Below are 14,042 nucleotides of genomic sequence, written 5' to 3'. Positions count from 1 at the left end.
CCGCCACATTAGGATGGCTGGTGGGTCCTGGTTTCCGTCCGCAGCTTTTCCGCCGCGGTTGGCTTACAACCGCGGCGGAAAAGCTGTAATATGGTGACGGTGTCTCTCAGACACCGTCCACCATATTAGGATGCACAGAAAGAAATGCTTTTAAAAGCATACGGAGCTTCACTGCGGGGGCCCGTTGCGGGCCCCCTGGGTGAAGGGGGGGTGGGGGGTGCACATGGGGGGTACCTATGGTACCCCCCTGCATATGTATGCAGCAAGCGGCAGGCAATGTATGCTTTTTTAACATTGCGGCGGGTGCAGCTTGAAGCTGCACCCGCCGCAATGTTAAATATCCAGGATGTGACCGCCAGGGTGGCGGTCACATCCTAATTTGCACGGAGGGACCGCCGCAGCCCATGCGGACGGTCCCTCCTACTCTAGGGTGGCGGACGGACGCAAGTCCGTCCGCCATCCTAATGAGCCCCATAATACCAAAATTACTGTTAAAAATATCCAAATACCTAACTCATCGAATTAAAAATAAAAACACTGAAGGAATGCAAGTTGAAACTGGTTGTGTGCAGTGAGGTAACAGTGATGCCATGCACCCTGGTACAGGCATGGTGTATGTGGCACCCTGTTCTCTGGATAGATAGCAAAATGCAGCCATTATTAAACTTCTGTGAGTCCCAGCAGTCCCTGGGCCCTGGTGCTACTGCACCGTGCACTATTGATAGATTCGCCCGCAGCTGTGTGGCTAATTAATTTTAGTTCATAAACATTTTCTTCAGATGGAAATTATCCTTTATTGCTGACCAAACTATATTTTTCTGGCTTTAGATTGATGCTTATGGTTTTCTTGTCATAGTAAACAGAAACTTCGGTATTCATGCAGCAGTAGCCATCGGCACTGTAGAAGTCATGCATCCTTATTGTTGTCTTCTCTGATGGTTTAGAGGTCGGGGAGTGGTTTGAGCTTTTGTATAGTAGCCCATGTCCATTGAATGTTTGTTTTGTGACTTTGATGCTCATTTCTTTGTCACTTTGCTGGCCATGCCTTCAATAGCCTGGGGTTGTAAAGCTGGGCAATGAAAGTAAAGTGCAGTCGTCTGCTCGGGGCTAGCAACGCCATCCATTAGCAAGAATGCATCGTGGTCAAATTACATTTTTAGAGTTAAACGTGAGCTCATTTTTCCATGGTCGATTTTGACCTTTGACAATGTAGGCCTAAAAAATACTGGTACACCGTTCCAGCCTCAAGTATTCAGCTTCGTTATTTAACTATAATACAGGAGTTCTTTATTCCATATATAAATATATTTAATGTCATTGTACTTGTGTGCTCAGCATAAAGGAAAACCAAGCAAAAATACCGGACGGAGTCAAGGCTAATGTTCTTTATTTATTTGTATATACCATTCAAAGAATGATTGACAAACTTCAAAAACATACAAACATCACATTTCATTTAGTTTTTAAAATGGAACTCCATCAAATCATTTCATATTATTATTACCTCCTTTACATAGCCTAAACAAACTCCTTGCTGCATTAAATAAACGTAAATGCACTGAACAAACCAAAGTATAAAGTGAAGGCATTTAGATGAGCTAAAAATGTCTAAAAATAAGCACACAAAAAAACAGAAATTTACAAGTTCCAATTTACTGCACGGATTATGACTTGCGCCTCCCTAAGGCACTGGACTTCGCTGTGCCCTGCATCCATCCCTCAACATATGCCAAACCCAAATATTAGTCTTGTTATTTTTTTATTTTAATATGTCATGAGTGATGCAGTATATGAGGCAATAAGCAGTGCATGGCAGCTGCAAGTTGGAGTTAATATTTGGTTGCTGTGCTGTACAGGGGAAGGGAGGTGGTTCACTGCAGGACGTGGTTTCTGGTCAGGTTCTTTGCCTCCCCCCCACTCAAGGTGGACAATAACCAGTACACAGCCAACCACCCTCTGGCCAGGGCCTTTGGCCCAGCACTGAGGTTGGTTGGATGCAGGGCATGCACCCAACCCCGTGCAGACGGCCAACCCCCATGCACACTATCTTCAGATATGCACAGCGGGAGGTTGACCATTCATGCCAACGCATGGAGTGGGTGGCCAACCAACTGCTGTGTATGACCAGGCCCCACATTCAGCACCCTGTGGGCAACTAACCCCAGCATGTTACCAACCCTCAGCTGTGCAGGGCCTTCAGCCTTGTGCAACAGGTGTTTCACCTCTCGTCATGTCACTGCTCAAAACCTCCTGCAGACGCCCATCCCCTCAATGATACCTAAACCACATTCTGTTTTTTAAATTTATGTTTTACATTTTTCGCGGTACTTAACCAGTGCCACGCTTGCGGTTCCAGCTTCATTGAGGAAGATTGAATTCCTTGAACTAATATACATCATGTTTTGCAATAATAGCTAAAGGCCCTCTTTTTCGCTGTTCCCGAAATATTGCAAAGTGGCTTAAAATATAGTCAATCACAGCTTACTGCCACAAAGCCTGCACTTGCATTATCTCCATTAAAATCGACCAATTTCCCAGTTTTGTCTTTTTCCATTCTGTGCATCAGACTGAATTGTGCCCCTTTCTATCTCATTCAATGGGAGGGTGGGGATCCCTACCACAAAAGCAGTTCTCAGCATAGGCATATTTCCACGCCCATTCACCTAGGAAGAAAGTCTCCTTCTATCTCATGTACTGTAGCTTGAGTCCTAAGATTTGAAGCATGCGGTTTGCACTGTTGTTGTTTGTAAACACTAGAAGCCAAATATTAGTAATTCTTAACTATCCAGGCAATATGCCATCTTAATTTCCATGTATTACTTTGTTTCTTCCTTCCTGTGTAAATGTGAAGTTTTGAAACTCATTTTCATTTTTTCCCAATAATATACTTCGAGGCCATTTAAGGAGTCAAATAGGCGCGTGAACCAAAATAAGTTTGTCAATCAAAATGGATCACTGACATAATATCGATTATACACAAATCTAGAACTACCAAAATATCGAGGAAAAAATATAGAATGCAAAAATATCGGATTCCTATCTCCAAACAGGTAAGTACAAAAATATTGAACCAAAAATATCGTTGTAAAAAATATAGTCAGTTAAAATATCGATTTTTTAATGTTTCAAAAGTAATTGAAAATTAATGAAATAATAAATATAATTAACTTAAACATTATTAAAAAACTAAAATAACCATAAAATGAATAAATTATTATTGTAAGAAAAAAAAATAAACATACAATTTGATTTTTTAATACATATATTACCTACTGGCGGTCGCCAGTAGGTATATATAGTTAGGATTTTTTCCCTATGGGATTTTTGAAAATTCTATGTCTAATAACTTTGGCGTTTGTGGACGGAATTGGCTGAAATTTTCTGGAAAATGGAACATTTTGTTTCTGAGCAGCCCCTGAAAATTTGGGGGGGGGTTCGTCCAGGGGGGGCCGAGAAAAAAGGGGGGTCCCAAAACGTGTTTTTAACATTGAGTTTTCCATAGGGCGGTTGGCCTCACTTTTAGCCCGAACGGCTGAATGGATTTGCACGAAACTTGGCAAAATTGTAGGGACTGGTAGCCCGATGTGCCTTTTGTAGGTCTCAATATATGTGCTTCAGTGGATTTTGAGAAATTAACGTTTAAAAAAAGATATATATCTGTAACAGCGGACCGGGCAGCGCTCCAGTTCGCGTACTTTTCGCGTAACGGAACTTCGCGTAGCGAAGCTGATTGGCTCTCCGGTGTCTGTCAACATTCTAAACAGTCCGGAGCGGCCGCCATCTTGTCTCTCGGTAGGATTGAGAGACAAGAGGAGGCCAAAACAAAGGTGGAAATAACCATAAGGGGGCATAGTAGATCCTCCCTGATCCCCTAGGTTTAATGTGGAGGCTTTAAAAGGGCACCGCGGGGCAAAAAAAAAAAAATTTTTTTTTTTTTTCGTGGTTAGCGCCCGGTCCGCGAACCGGGAAGCGTTCTGGGCAGCGTACTGCAATGAAAAATGAATGAGAGACTTTTCAAATGCAGTATGTTAATTGATTGTTGGTTTTGTTGATTATTTTTTATTTTTTTTATTTTTTAAGCAATTATTTATTATTGTGATTGTGTTTGAAAATGTAATAACATTTCTAACATTTAACTAGTTTATGAATTACATATAAAAATGATTAAAGACTCAAACAATTTTTTAATATTACATACAATTTTATTTTTCGGATTGTTTTTCAAAATTTAATAGAACGTCTAGCATTTGACTGTCCGGTATGTCCTCTTGTTGAGTGAACATAAGTTCCCACATTTGACCGTCATCATAATGAAGTAAATGATCCACAGATTCTACACATTGAACTAATTCATGGTCCCGTGATTCATCCATGAAATCTGAGTCATCATTGTCCTCAATATCTTTTTCTGTGTTGTTCTCCAGAACAATTTCGAAGGAAACATTGTGCTCACCTTCCATTTTATTGCTGTAATTTGCATAAAAAATAAATATATCAGTAGAGATAGGGCACTGTTGGGTTTAAGTTCAGACAGGTACTTGTGAGTTTATAACAGAGAAGTAATCTATGGGCACTGTATGGTTTCAGGCGTGAAGTAGTACTATTAAAAAGTGCCTGTGAAGAAGCCTAAGTAAATTCATAACTATACCACAGAAACCTAAATCAATCCATAATTAAAATAAAGAAGCCTTTCTCAATGTCTAACTCTTACAGAGGGATAGTATATAACTATCCGAAAATGTTTTCAAATTTATAAAATAATATCTCACCTTCTAAAAACAAGTTTAAGTTGTGAGTGAAAATGATCTTGCAATGTAGTTCAGGAAGTAGTAGTCAAAATGGCTGTGTTTCTCTCTCTTCCTTTATATATATTCAGGTACATAACCAATGAAATGTCAGGTAAAAAAAGTAGAAAATGAAAGTAACATTTTCATTGGTTGTCAATTCCAACACTTCAGATGTGTTTTGTGAAGTAATTTACCTCAGGGTATTTAGAGAGGTCTACAGGCTAAATGACTAAATGGAATTCCAATCAAATTTGTGAAAATGGTAGGGATTGGTATGTAGTATGAGCTAATCTATATTTGGTGAAATTGTCTCCAGTGGCTATTCTGTGAACTACTTTCCCACCTTTTTTGATGGTGCGCTTCCCAGGGAGCGACCCGGTACGCGAACCGTTGAGCGCCTCGGTTCGCGGACCTTAAGCGTTCCGGGAGTCCACCATTTTGTGTTTCGGTCGAATTAAGATACAAGATGGAGGGTAAATAATGTTCAGAATGGGTAGAAGGGGGCACGGTAGAGTTATCTTGACCCCCTAGGTTTTGTGAGGGTGGCTGAGGAGGCTTATATGTGCGAAAAAAAAAAAAATTAAAAAAATTTCGCGAGGTTAGCTCCCGGTTCGCGTACCGGGTAGCGCCCCAGGGAGCGTACTTTGTTGAAAATTAGTGAAAAATGTTAGAGTAAAATAATAATTGTGAGTGATTACATGTAGGGTAGCTCTGAGAAGAGCTTTTGGGTTTATGGTACATTTAGGTACTTATAAGTAGGTACCAATGCACATTCTTAAATTCAGAGTGAAAATTCTGTTGCCCTCATCTGAGAAGTGAACTCCATCTCCTCTGTAGATATCTTGCATGTAGTAACGCAAGTTATTGTTGTACAGGGAGCCCATTCCATGGTCTCTCATGTAAGCTGAAACAGATTTGTTTACATGCTTCCTCGACTTCTCAATTTGTGGACAAAATTGCTTGGACCACCTCCATTTCTGTCTTTGGCATATATTTGAATATACCAAGGCAGTCTGAGGAAAAAGTGCCATTAATTGCTCAAAGGTGTCCTTTAAAAGCATTTCCAGACCTACACCAGTCAAAGTGCCCAAGTCATTACCTCCACAGTGCACAATTAACAGGTCAGGTTTGGGCAAATGCATAAAGGTTTTCACCAATGGTATCAATTGGTGACATTTTAATCCTCTGTGGCCAAACCACTTAATTTCCACATCTTGTAAATTGAGGTTAGGTAAATTCCTGTTTTCAACGTACCTTTGAGCCCAGTGAATATAACTATGTCCAACAATCCAGACAGAAAACATGGTGAGAGAAGGTTCTCCTGCAGTCAGATGAAGTGTGGCAATGAAATGGCAGTTGAAAAAATGAGAGTGTAAAATGAAAAAAAAATGTGGAGTTTCTGTGTTCATGAAGCAGTAACAGTGATTGGTGGATTTTGATTGCTGAAAACAGAAAGTTAGGGTGCACAGATGTGTTCTTTGAAAGATGTATTTTGAGTGGTCAATAAAAAATCATTAAATGAAAGAATGCACTGGATATGCAGGTGCACTGAGAGTTCAGAGTTCAATTGCAACATTGTTGTGTGAACTTGCAAACAACAGAGGTCTTCCAAGAGGTGGTTGCCATGCAGATAAGGCAGAAATGGCAGAGGGGGGATGGGTTTTCATTTGAAAAAAAGTGAGGGAAGACTTTTGATTGGGTGACATGAGAGATATGTGTGAAGAATTACAGCATTTCTGTGCTTTTGATAGCTGCAGACTCTGGAGTGCATACCTTTTGCTCTGCTGAAGACAAATTGGTGTGTTTCTGAGACTGTTTTCAAACTCAAAGTATTTGCTAAGGTGAGAAAATATTTCTTTAATTTAGATAGAGAATAGTGTGCTTTAAGGAGAAAATTATGAATTATGTGGCGCAAATTGCTTGTAAATATGCTCCCACCAGTTCATGGAAAATTTAGATTTTGAATGTTTGTGTTACATAGCCATGTTAAAAGTGATACAAACATGCTGCAAAGGCAATCAAAAAACGCTTTCATGTGTCTTAAGGACATTTTAAGTCATTTTCCCATGTGCAGTGTTTTGATATTATGATTTGAAAATCGTTTTTGGGGAAAACGAATTGTTTTTAAATTTATGACAAGGACATAATGGTGTATGCTTCTTTATAAGGCAATTGACTGTCCCTGATAGTATTATTCCCATTTTAATGTAAGACCTTTCTCTGTGGCGCAAATTGCTTGTAAATATGCTCCCACCTGTGCATGGTAAATTTAGATTTTGAATGTTTGTGTTACATAGCCATGTTAAAAGTGATACAAACATGCTGCAAAGGCAATCAAAAAACGCTTTTATGTGTCTTAAGGACATTTTAAGTAATTTTCCCATGTGCAGTGTTTTGAAATTATGATTTGAAAATCGTTTTTGAGGTAAAGGAATGTTGTTAAAATTTATGTGCGCCATATGCCCCCAAATTTCTTTTTCAGCGGTGCAGCAGGGTGTTATTGAGACACCCCTGCACCTTTGGAAAAATTCCTATTTTGTGATGAGCTAATTGCTAATCACAAATTGCAACCTTCATTCCTATGAGCGTCCTAGCCCATGGAAATGAATGGGTAATTTGCAATTAGCAATTTGCTCATCGCAAATTTGGAATGGTAAAGAATCGCTATTTATTCCTTAAAATTCGCTATTTTGGAAATGCAAAATAGTTATATGATACATATGGCGGTTGATGTCTAACAAGATAAGAAGCTTAGGGATACATTTATGATGACTGGCGCAATGAAGTGGACATCACTTACTTCATTGGTAGAGCTTTACATGTATTATCTCCTCTGTATTCTTCATCAAGCGTAACTTTAATCTGCAATCCTGAGTGGGCCTCACCTTAAACAAACCTCTGGATAGGCCACATCTTATTGTCATCCTGAATTAATCATTTAAAATGCTAGGGACAGATTTATGATAGGTGTATGCCTCTTTTGCGCCACTTAGAAAACACTGTCCATGGGGAAATGACTTAAAATGTCCTTAAGACACATGAATGTGTTTTTTTAAAACGTTTGCAATTTTTTTGGGTCACTTTTAACATGGCTATGTGACTCAAACAGTCAAAATCTAAATTCGCCATGCACAGGTGGGAGCATATTTACAAGGAATGTGCTCCATGGGGAAAGGTCTTATAATGTAATATGGGAAAAATGACATCAGAGACACTGAAATGCCTTATAGAGAAGCATACACCATTATGTCCTTGTCATAAATTTGCAAACTATTACTTTTCCCCAAAAACGATTTTCAAATCATAATTTGAAAACATTGCACATGTGGAAATGACTTAAAATGTCCTTCATTCAAAATTTGCTATTCCTTATTTTGCAATTGCACTGAAGGATTTGCAAATTTTGTGATTCCTTAAATGCAATGTATCAAACAAAAAATATGTAAAAAATGATATTAAGGATTTGGAAACTACCACCAACTTCTAGTTTGTGGTAATTTGCGAATTCTTTTCAAAAAGCATTTTTTTCTAAAAAACAAAAGGTCCCATATGACGCCCATACATGCCCTTAGGGCATGTATGTGTGCCATATGCCCCCAAATTTCTTTTTCAGGGGTGCAGCAGGGTGTTCTTGAGATACCCCTGCACGCTTGAAAAAATTCCTATTTTGTGATGAGCTAATTGCTAATCGCAAATTGCAACCTTCATTCCTATGAGCCTCCTAGGCCATGGAAATGAATGGGTAATTTGCAATTAGCAATTTGCTCATTGCAAATTAGGAATGGTAAAGAATTGCTATTTATTCCTTAAAATTTGCTATTTAGGAAATGCAAAATAGTTTGATGGTACATATGGTGGTTCATCTGTAACAAGATAAGAAGCTTAGGGATACATTTATGATGACTGTTGCAATAAAGTGGACATTACTTACTTCATTGGTAGGCCTTTACATGTATTATCTCCTCTGTATTCTTCATCAAGCGTAACTTTAATCTGCAATCCTGAGTAGGCCTCAACTTAAACAAACCTTTGGATAGGCCACACCTTATTGTCATCCTGAATTAATCATTTAAAATGCTAGGGACAGATTTATGATAGGTGTATGCCTCTTTTGTGTCACTGTGCGTCACTTTTATGATGCAGCGGCGGTGCTAATTTGCAATTAGCAATTTGCTCATTGCAAATTAGGAATGGTAAAGAATTGCTATTTATTCCTTAAAATTTGCTATTTAGGAAATGCAAAATAGTTTGATGATACATATGGTGGTTCATCTCTAACAAGATAAGAAGCTTAGGGATAGATTTATGATGACTGGAGCATCACTAGGGATGTGCCAGTCATCCTGCGCCGCTGTTCCGCCACCCATGGTGTGCTGCATTTACAATGCGGCGCAGCATGGGGCAAAAATAGCACAGATACGTGACGCATCTGTGCCGTTAAGGTGGCGCATTGCTGGAGTTGTATCGCAAGTGCGATGCAGCTCCAGCAACGCTCAGGGGTGCACCATCTCCACAATGTTGCGTCAAGACCTATGCCTGCTTCAAGCAGGCGCAGGGTTTTGACGCAAGTTTCTCCTATCTGATTGTAAATGCGGCACACCATGGGTGGCAGAGCAGTGGTGCACGTTAACTGGTGCATGCCTGGGGATGTGCCATTTAACATAAATCTGCCCCTTTACATTTAAGTATGTGCAGGGGACACAGAGTCGGTGAGGCTTATCCAAGGTTAAGAAGAGATGAGTCCTGTTCAGTGAAAAATTAGACATAGGCTTCACCTGTTCAGCATCGCTGGATATGGCTAAATAATAGCTGCAAAATGTTACTCTTGTTAAACAATTTTACTATTATAATCTCTGAGATTTGTCTCTTACTCTGCAACATCTCATTGTTGTTATCTTTCTTTAAAGATAAAGACAACCTCAACATGAGCGACAATCTGCAATCAGTTGATTTTGACCTCATCATTGAACTTGTAATTGAAACATCAGTGGATGTTGATCCCTTGGATGATTTAAATCCTGAGGATGAAGAAGAGCGTGATGAGGATGCAGATTTGTCCGAATTATATGACATAGGATGGGAAGCTGACCTGCTTGAGCCTATGGAAATATAAACATTTATTTTTAAAATTTATAATTAATAAAAAGTAAAAAGGTAAACCGTTTAATTTAAAAATAAAGACACCTTCAAAAGCAGGTTATGTGTAGTGTCTTCAATAAAATATTAAAATATGCTCATAAAATTAGATCAGATTCACATATAAAATAGCATAGGTAACATAAATATAAATGTCATTTCTTTTCTGGTATTTCTGTATTGTAAATTTGCAAGGACTAAAAAATCTTCTATTTAAAATGTCAAGTAGTGTGTTAAGTTTTTGATCACTGTTATTGTTTTACTGTTTGGTAATACTGGTTAATAACATTTTTTATTATATTTTACCACAGATTCATCTGCAGATCATTTCAAGATTTCACCATGCCTACAATAGAAAGACAGAGAAAGGCTGCAAAACGTCAAAGACAGCAGGTGAAAAAAAATGAGCAGCAGTCCTCTAACAAAAAGATTTGTCAAGTCACGAAGAAAGCACCGGGTAAGACCACAAAATATTTCATAAGAAATATGTGTAGTAAAAAAAATATTACTACAGAAAATGTTTCAGTCCATAAAACGAGAAGGAATTCAAATGGAAAGGAAAGGCCAATGAAAAATGTTACTGCTAGAGCAAGACATAACTCTGTGCATGATAGTAGAAGGAAACAACAGTTTAGGGAGATTCGTAAACGAATGTTCCGCAACAGGATAATTGGCAATTTGTTAAAAAATATTAAGAAAGGTCAACAGAAACTGGTTTTTTATAAGAGAAAAAAAAAATTGGAGAAAGTTATTGATCAGGCATTTGAAATTAAATGTAAGTTATTTATTTTGATAATCAATAGAATTAGGAAGGCAATTTATGATTTCAAAAGAAATAGTAGATGGAAGAGAATAGTTAATCGTAGTAATTTTTGTGAAGTTTTTTCTGGAGAATGGATGCATAGTTCAAGCTGTGAGGCATTTTTTAATGAGGAGAGTTATTTCAAGGATAATGATTTGGTGCATGCAGTTGACACCAGTGGTCGTGCTTATGAAGTGAAAGATGGTTGTCCAGTTGAAAAAGAAAAACTTGTGACAACAGAGGCAGAAGAGGTGTTAGGTAATGAGGTTTTAGGAAGACGTGCTAAGGGTCCTGTGTACACCTGGAAGTGTAGTAGTATTTGCAGTGTGCGACAGGATTCCATCAATTTGCTTTGTGATTGTGTACGGTCATTTAATAAGAAAAGTTTGAAGCAGAAAATAAGGTTGTTGCAAGAATTAGATCCTTGCAGAGTAAGAGAAGTGACAGGTTTGCATGGTCATTCACTGGCTTGTCTTTCCAGGAGAGTATGCCAGAGTGTTTTTCATCATTTCAGGATGCTAGCAGTGCATCATAATAAAGTGAGGAAATTAGTTAGAATGTTGTATTATGCTAAGAGTCCAGCAATTATGCTTAAACAATTATGTGCTGCTCTTTTGCATGGTTCTGAAATAGATGTGAAGAATATATGTGAAGAAATTGAGTTTTGTTACTTTGGAAGTAAAGAGGAGAATGTTGAAATTGAGCAAGAAGAAGAGGGTCATGTGGAAGATAGTGTACAGGTTTCCAGTACAGATAATTTCCAGAGGGAAATTGCGACGTTTGAGGTGAAATCAAGTGAGAGGCCTAATTTCACTTGTGTGTGTTGTCGACGCACTTATTATAAGAATCAGACTAAGTTAGTGGATTTATATGCAAAAAGTGAAAGGGAAAATAATAGTGAATGGAAGGATTTCACAACATACTTGATGGTAGAAAATTGTTTTGATTTGGGATTGGATCAACGTGTGTGTACTTATTGTTGTTGCAAATTGAATCAAATCCAGATGCCTGCTAGAGCAGTTCATAATAATCTGGAATTGGTTGAGATTCCTTCTGAATTGAAGGATTTAAATACTTATGAATCTATTTTGATTCAAAGTATCCATCCCTTTCAGGCTATTGTAAGAATGGAGCCAAAGACAGGGAAATTGCCTCCATCAGATTTACAGAGAGGATTAAAGGGAAGAATTGTTTATTTGCCTCTAGATTTGAAGAAAAACATTAACACAATTGGAGTAGAAAAAGTGGAAGAGGAACCTCTGGTTATCTTAGTTAATGGGGTTCCGACAAAGAATAAGAAAATATGGCAAGATTTAGTAGATGTTAGGAAAGTTAAAAAGGCAACATTGTATTTGAAAAAAAATAATAAATACTATAAGAATGTATATGTTGCAGAAGAGGAAGTAAGTGAGGAAGAGGATAGCGATTTGTGTGCTGGTCAAATTGAGAAAGTAGAACCCTCTACTAGTGAAGAAATATATGAACATTATAGTGTTCATCCTTTGCATTCCAAGGAAGTCATGGGGAATGCTATTGAGTTGTTTCAAATGAAACAAGCCAAAGGGAGTCCCATTAGTGTTAGGGAGGAAAGTTTGGAAGCTCGGTGTTTCCCACAGCTTTTTCCAACAGGTCAGGGAGGAAGATATGATGAGCGACCTCATCAAATTCCTGCTTCTGAATACCGGACTTTGCGATTGTATGCAGGAGATGCTAGGTTTCGACAATGCATTCCTTATTTGTTTCATCTCCTGTTTGAAAGCGATCTGTCTGGACTGTCATATGCAGTGAACCACATCTTGAAAAGTGGTATACACATGCAAAACATCTCGGCAAGTGACTTTATGGATAAAGTCAATGTCCAAGACAGTATTTTGGATTCTCACCTGATTAATCTCATGGCGTGTCAGCGTGGTACTAATGAGTACTGGTACCGTCGTCATGCTGATTTAAAATGTATGTTGAGGAACTTAGGTACTCCCACATGGTTCCTCACTCTGAGCTGTGCCGAGTATGGCTGGGAAGACTTACTTGAATTTCTACGAGAGGCAAATGCTAACGTAGATAACATCGAATTCAAGACACCCGGAGAACTGTGCTCTTTGGATCCAGTCAATGTATGTAGGTACTTCAATCATAGATTTGAAGCTATGATGTCTTTCATCATGAATAAGAAGAATCCACCTCTTGGAGAGGTGTTGGATTTCTTCTGGAGAAAGGAGTACCAAGCAAGAGGTGCTCCTCATATACATATGTTGCTGTGGATCAAGGATGCACCTAAATTTGGAACGGATCCAGAAGACTCAGTGATGAGTTTCATCCAACAGTATTCTACGTGTGCTGTTCCAAACGCAAAGGAGAAGAAAAGCCTAAGAGAAAAAGTTCTGCGTTTCCAAAGCCATCGATGTGGAAAGTACTGCCGTCGTAAATTCCGAAACAAGGACAAGTTCTACACTAAATGTCGTTTCGGCTTTCCACGACCGGTGATTTCTAAAGGAAGAGTAAACAGTTTGATGTCTTCGCTGCGACACAATGTCATGAAGAAATCACCTAAAAACACTTACAATTTGAAGAGGAACGAAGAGTCCAAGTACATCAACGACTACAACCCGGTGATTTTGTCCATGTGGAATGCTAACATGGATATACAGTTTGTGGCTGATAACTGTATGGCTGTGGCTCGGTATGTGACGTCTTACATCACCAAAAAAGAGAAGACAGAATTGAAGGATATGTGGGAGGACATTTCCCATGAAAAGAGCCTCAGCAAGAAGTTGTACAGTTTCAGTCTGAAGATGTTGTCGCATCGAGAAATCGGAGCGTACGAATGTTCTGACCGGTTGTCTTCAGCAAGTCTCTATGCCAAGTCCAGGAGTATCGTTTGGGCGAGTCTTGGTCTTGCAGCAACGCGTAATCGAGTTCTCAAACCTGTGCGGGAAATTGAGTATTTGGCGGAAAAGGAGCCAAACAGTACCGACATTTTGAAGACAAACATGTTGGATACATATTATCCAAATCGAAGCAGTCACCTCGAGAATGCTTGTCTGTATGAGGTTCTGCAAAATTACATATTCAAGAGGAACATCAAAGAAGATACTGAGAAAGGAGTGTATGCTGTAATAGGAAGTGAGGGATGTCTGGTCAAGCAAAGAAAATGCCACTTGGTAAACCATCGAAAATTGAGTGGCGAATCTCCTGAAAAAAAGGAGTTTTTCTATTTAGCACTTTTGCAACTTTTCAAGCCTTGGCGTGCAGAAGAGGAACTGCTTGGAGATTTCCTCTGTTACGAAGACTCTTTCAATGCCGCCAAGGAGACCATA

This window comes from Lissotriton helveticus, chromosome 10 (assembly GCF_964261635.1).
Source record: "Lissotriton helveticus chromosome 10, aLisHel1.1, whole genome shotgun sequence".
Lineage (NCBI taxonomy): Eukaryota > Metazoa > Chordata > Amphibia > Caudata > Salamandridae > Lissotriton > Lissotriton helveticus.
The sequence above is the reverse complement of the archived record's forward strand: the minus strand, read 5'-3'. Positions refer to the sequence as shown.